Source organism: Heteronotia binoei, chromosome 12 (genome assembly GCF_032191835.1).
Source record: "Heteronotia binoei isolate CCM8104 ecotype False Entrance Well chromosome 12, APGP_CSIRO_Hbin_v1, whole genome shotgun sequence".
Taxonomy (NCBI): domain Eukaryota; kingdom Metazoa; phylum Chordata; class Lepidosauria; order Squamata; family Gekkonidae; genus Heteronotia; species Heteronotia binoei.
The window spans coordinates 7,595,221-7,600,507 of record NC_083234.1 but is presented as its reverse complement, the minus strand read 5'-3'; the positions used below and the strand labels follow the sequence as shown (position 1 = coordinate 7,600,507).

At 50.3% G+C, this 5,287-nt stretch overlaps 1 non-coding gene across 1 annotated transcript; it reads right to left on the bottom strand.

The window, feature by feature from the left end:
* Nucleotides 1-398: 398 nt before the first annotated feature.
* Nucleotides 399-470, bottom strand: TRNAT-GGU (transfer RNA threonine (anticodon GGU)). The gene has a single exon. It is a non-coding gene; the product is annotated as a tRNA-Thr (tRNA).
* Nucleotides 471-5,287: the final 4,817 nt, after the last annotated feature.

The window sequence follows — 5,287 nt, the reverse complement described above, 5'->3', positions numbered from 1 at the left end:
CATCACCAACTGCCTGAGTCTTTAAACTGGAAGTGCCGTGGATTAAACCTGGGACCTTCTGCATGCAACGCAGATGCTCTGCCACTGAGCCATGGCCTCTTTTGATTGATGACAACTGTCAGAGAAAGAATATCAACAACAACAGTAGAACAGTGCCTGATGAAGTGTGCCTGCACACAAAAGCTTTCATCCTGAATAAAAATTTGTTGGTCTTAAAGGTATCACTGGACTCTCATATGGACATAGGGCATATGAACATGGACATATGAAGCTGCCTTCTACTGAATCAGATCCTCAGTCTATCAAAGTCCGTATTGTCTACTCAGACTGGCAGCGGCTCTTTCTCCAGGGTCTCAAGCTGAGGTTTTTCACGCCTATTTGCCTGGACCCTTTTTAGTTGGAGATGCCAGGGATTGAACCTGGGTCCTTCTGCTTACCAAGCAGATGCTCTACCACTGAGCCACAGCCCCATTCATGGCTCTCCAGGGTCTCTAGCTGAGGTTGTTCACACCTATTTGCCTGGACCCTTTTTAGTCGGAGATGCCAGGGATTGAACCTGGGACCTTCCGCTTACCAAGCAGATGCTCTACCACTGAGCCGCTGTCCCTCCCTCTGTTCTAGTGCTTCAGAGCAACATGGCTACCCAGCTGGATCTAAGAACAACAACCAGGGCTGGAATTCTAGCAGGAGCTCCTTTGCACATTAGGCAGGGCCGGTGCGTGGGAGTAGGCCAAGTAGGTGGCCGCCTCGGGTGCCACTTGGCCTAGGGGCGCTATGAGGCGCTCGCTCTCCCTGCGCCCGCGGACTTCCGGCGCACACTGCCACATCCCTGCGCCTCCCTCCCCGCACTTGAAGACGCTTCTTGCGGCGGCCGCTGCCTCCCCGTGGCTGCCGCCGCCTCCCCGCTGCCCCCCACCTCCCTCCCAGGACCCGAAGATGCTTCCTGCGGCTGCCGCCACCTTCCACTAACTTCCTGCCGCCCCGCCTCCCCGCACCCAAAGACACTTCACGGCTGTGACTCTCAGCCTGACCCTCCTCTTCTGCAAAGGGCGCCGGCAGGCTGAGAGCTCGCGTGTAGCGCCCCCTCCCCGCTGCTTGACGCTTCCTGAAGAAGCAGAGAGCTGCGGGAGCGCATGTTGGCATCTGCTCTCTTCCTCCGACTGAGCCCAGCTTCTCTCGCTAGGAAAGCCGGGCTTGGAGGAAACGCCCCTCCCCCCCCCAGGCTGCTCTCGCCCTTAAGGTGAAAGCAGCCAGTGGGTTCTCAGAGGTTCTCAGCTGCAGCAGAGGGCAAAGCACCACCCTACCCTCCTCCTCGGAAGCTTACCAAGGCCCTCTCTCTGAGAAGAAGAAAGCAGGAGTCAAGTGGCACCTTTAAGACCAACCAAGTTTGATTCCGAACATAAGCTTTCGTGTGCTTAAAAACAAACTTCTTCAGGCGAGGGGGTCAGGTATAAAAAAAGAAATCAAAGGAAGCTGAGGGAGAGAGGCAGAGAGGAAGAGCCTGCCCCTTTCCTGCCCTGCCCACCCTCCGCCTTGACAAAGAAGCAGGGATAAGTCCAAGGTTTAGTCGGGGAAGGGAAGGGGTCAGCACCAGCCCGAGCGCGCTTGTTGCAGTCCCCAATGCTTCTTTCTCAAAAGGGGAGGGCAGGGCTGGCTTGCCTTCCTTTTGTTGGCGTATTCGCTGGGATGCTCTGGATTTGTGAGGTTTAATCATAGACAGCACACTGACTAGGCTTGCCAATCCCCAGGTTCCAGCGGGGGTTCTTTTGCTTTCCCTGGATTCTTCCTGCTCCCAGTCAGCTGGCCGGTGGAGGGAAGCCCCGCCCCCACAGCCACCCTGTGTCTTTCCCCCTCCGGAGGCTTTAGTCTCCGATTGAAAGGCTTCCTCTTGGGATGGGGTGTCTGTGTTACTTGGAAGAAGTTGGCAGCAACTTGGGAGTAGAGAGGCCAATCCCTCGCTTCAGAGTCACCAGAAACCGGGGGGGGGGGGGAGGGAGACGTCTGCTGAGCACTTCATTATTCCCTATGTGGAGATCGATTCTCATAGGGTATAATGGGGAATTGATCTGGTGGTATCAGGGGCTCTTGGGGGGCTGTTTTTTGAAGTAGAGGCACTAGATTTTCCATATAGCACCTAGTGTCGCTCCCCAAAATACCCCCCAAGTTTCAAAAGGATTGGACCAGGGGGTCCAATTCTATGAGCCCCAAAAGAAGGTCCCCCTATCCTTCATTATTTCCTATGGAAGGAAGGCATTTAAAAAGGTGTCCTGTCCCTTTAAATGTGAAGGCCAGAACTCCCTTGGAGTTCAGTTATGCTTGTCACACCCTTGCTCCACCCCAAAGTCTACTGGCTCCACCCTCAAAGTCCCCAGATATTTCTTGAATTGGACTTGGCAACCCTAACACTGACTTGTGCTAACTATTTCCATTTATTTGCAAGTTTATAGTTGTTCTGGTATACATTTGACAAAGCGCTTTGCCGGACAACACGTTTGAGAGCAGAGATACACTGCACAAGCTATTCACAGTTATATACCTACAGCTATACAGAAGTACCAATCAGCACACAGTGCTGAGTCATCCTGCACAGGCACAAGTCCTCTGGACAGAACCGGTTTGCACCTGCTGAGGGGAGCTGTCAGGAACTGTCACAGATCATGAACTGTCATCGATCACTTGCAATAGACTCCAGCCTGAAGTCCTACTAGCAAGCATTTGCTGACAAATGAACATATGAAGCTGCCTTATACTGAATCAGACACTTGGTCCATCAAAGTCAGTATTGTCTTCTCAGACTGGCAGCGGCTCTCCAGGGTCTCAAGCTGAGGTTTTTCATGCCTGGACCCTTCTTTGGAGATGCCAGGGATTGAACCTGGGACCTTCTGCTTCCCAAGCAGATGCTCTACCACTGAGCCACCGTCCCTCCTGCTTATACTGAATCAGACCCTGGGTCCATCAAAGTCAGTCTTGTCTACTCAGACTGGCAGCGGCTCTCCAGGGTCTCAAGCAGAGGTTTTTCACACCTATTTGCCTGGACCCTTTTTAGGAGATGCCAGGGATTGAACCTGGGACCTTCTGCTTCCCAAACAGGTGCTCTGCCACTGAGCCACCGTCCCTCCCCTTTTGCATCTCCTGAGTCACCCAGTCCTCAGCCCCCTTCTCCTTTCCTTTTGCAAACGTATCACCTTTGTTGTATTTTTCCTGGAGAAAAAAAAATTAGCTACTCTCTTGTGTTTCTCTTGTCCCCCAGGCAAAGCTGAACCCCGTCTCCCCCCCCTTTGTTTTTATTCTTTATTTATCTTTCCCCCTCTTGGGGCTTGGAAGGGTTCCCTGCTTGCCATTGGTTGGACAGCCGGTGTCAAAAAGTTGTCCGGCAGGCACTTTTGAGGCAAAACTCAGCAGGGGAGGGCGGGGGGGGGGGCGAAAAAAATGCTCCACTGAGCACCGAGGGAAGGCTGGGGCTTAGTTGTGTTAGTTCCGGTTGCCACAGCCACACATCCTCTCCTCCACCACCCTGCCGAAGACTGTACAAACAGGGGAGGAGCCCACCCGACCCAGGAGAAGAGAGGAGATGAGAGGATGGCATGGAAACCCTGGATGGCCTTGGAAATGTGCACTTGTCAAAATCTGTAAAACCTCCCCCCAATGTATTCGTACGTACCAAAGTTCCCCCTAAGCTGCAGAGTCTTGTGAGCAAAACTCTACTTTGTGAGCTCCTGTGCTCAATTTCCAGGGTTGAAAAAAGAAAGACAGATGAACTTTTGGCCATGTATGCCAAACTTCAAGTTTCACTGCAAAGGCTTCAATGATTGTGCTAGGGTTGCCAGGACATCGGCCCGGGATGGAGAGATAAATTTACTAGATCCAGAAACTCCTGGATATTAGGGATTGAGTCTGGAGATGACAGGGAGCCTCAGTGTGGTACCATGCCATTGAATCCACCTTCCAAAAGCATCCATTTTCTCCAGGGGAACTGGCCTCTGTAGTCTGGAAATGAGTTGCAACTCCAGGGGTCCTGAGGTCTCACCCGGAAGCTGACCTCCCTAGCTCTGCTGTATCTGTGCAAGCCAACCAGCTGGTCTGTGCTTTTGGCTTCTTTGCCAGTCACTTCTGCAGTGTTCTCTGCTGCCGAAGGTGCCAGCCGTTCTTCTTGGCTGTCTCTGGATTTAATTAACTCAGTAATGCACTTTTGACTGGATGCATTCTACTGCCGCAGTTAGTGTTCTCTAATTGTGAAATCTAGTGGATGTGATGTATGACAATATTTATATATATATAAATATTTGGTCATGGGATGGAGAAAGTAGAGAAAGAAGTCCTTTTCTCCCTTTCTCACAATACAAGAACTCGTGGGCATTCGATGAAATTGCTGAGCAGTCGGGTTAAAACGGATAAAAGGAAGTACTTCTTCACCCAAAGGGTGATTAACATGTGGAATTCACTGCCACAGGAGGTGGTGGCGGCCACAAGCATAGCCAGCTTCAAGAGGGGGTTAAATAAAAATATGGAGCAGAGGTCCATCAGTGGCTATTAGCCACAGTGTGTGTGTGTGTATGTGTATATATATATGTGTGTGTGTGTATATATATATATATATATATATATATATATATATTATATATATATATAATTTTTTTTTTTGGCCACTGTGTGACACAGAGTGTTGGATTGGATGGGCCATTGGCCTGATCTAACATGGCTTCTCTTATGTTCTTATTTGTATCATCCCAGCTTTTTGCCCTGTTCGTACATATGATGCTGTCTTGGCTGATTGGATTTTATCATCAGTGCAAGGTTTAAAGTGGAATCTTGAAACACTGTAATGTGCTTTCTTTCATGTTAATAGCAGAATGCTTAGTGCATATTTTCAGCCTCATGAGCTTTGGAGACAAGATTTTTGTTTTCTTTCCAACTGTAGAAGAAGAAGAAGAAGATATTGGATTTATATCCCGCCCTCCACTCCGAAGAGTCTCAGAGCAGCTCACAATCTCCTTTCCCTTCCTCCCCCACAACAGACACCCTGTGAGGTAGATGAAGATATTGGATTTATATCCCGCCCTCCACTCCGAAGAGTCTCAGAGCGGCTCACAATCTCCTCTACCTTCCTCCCCCACAACAGACACCTTGTGAAGTAGATGAAGATATTGGATTTATATCCCGCCCTCCACTCTTAAGAGTCTCAGAGCGGCTCACAATCTCCTTTCCCTTCCTCCTCCACAACAGACACCCTGTGAGGTAGATGAAGATATTGGATTTATATCCCGCCCTCCACTCCGAAGAGACTCAG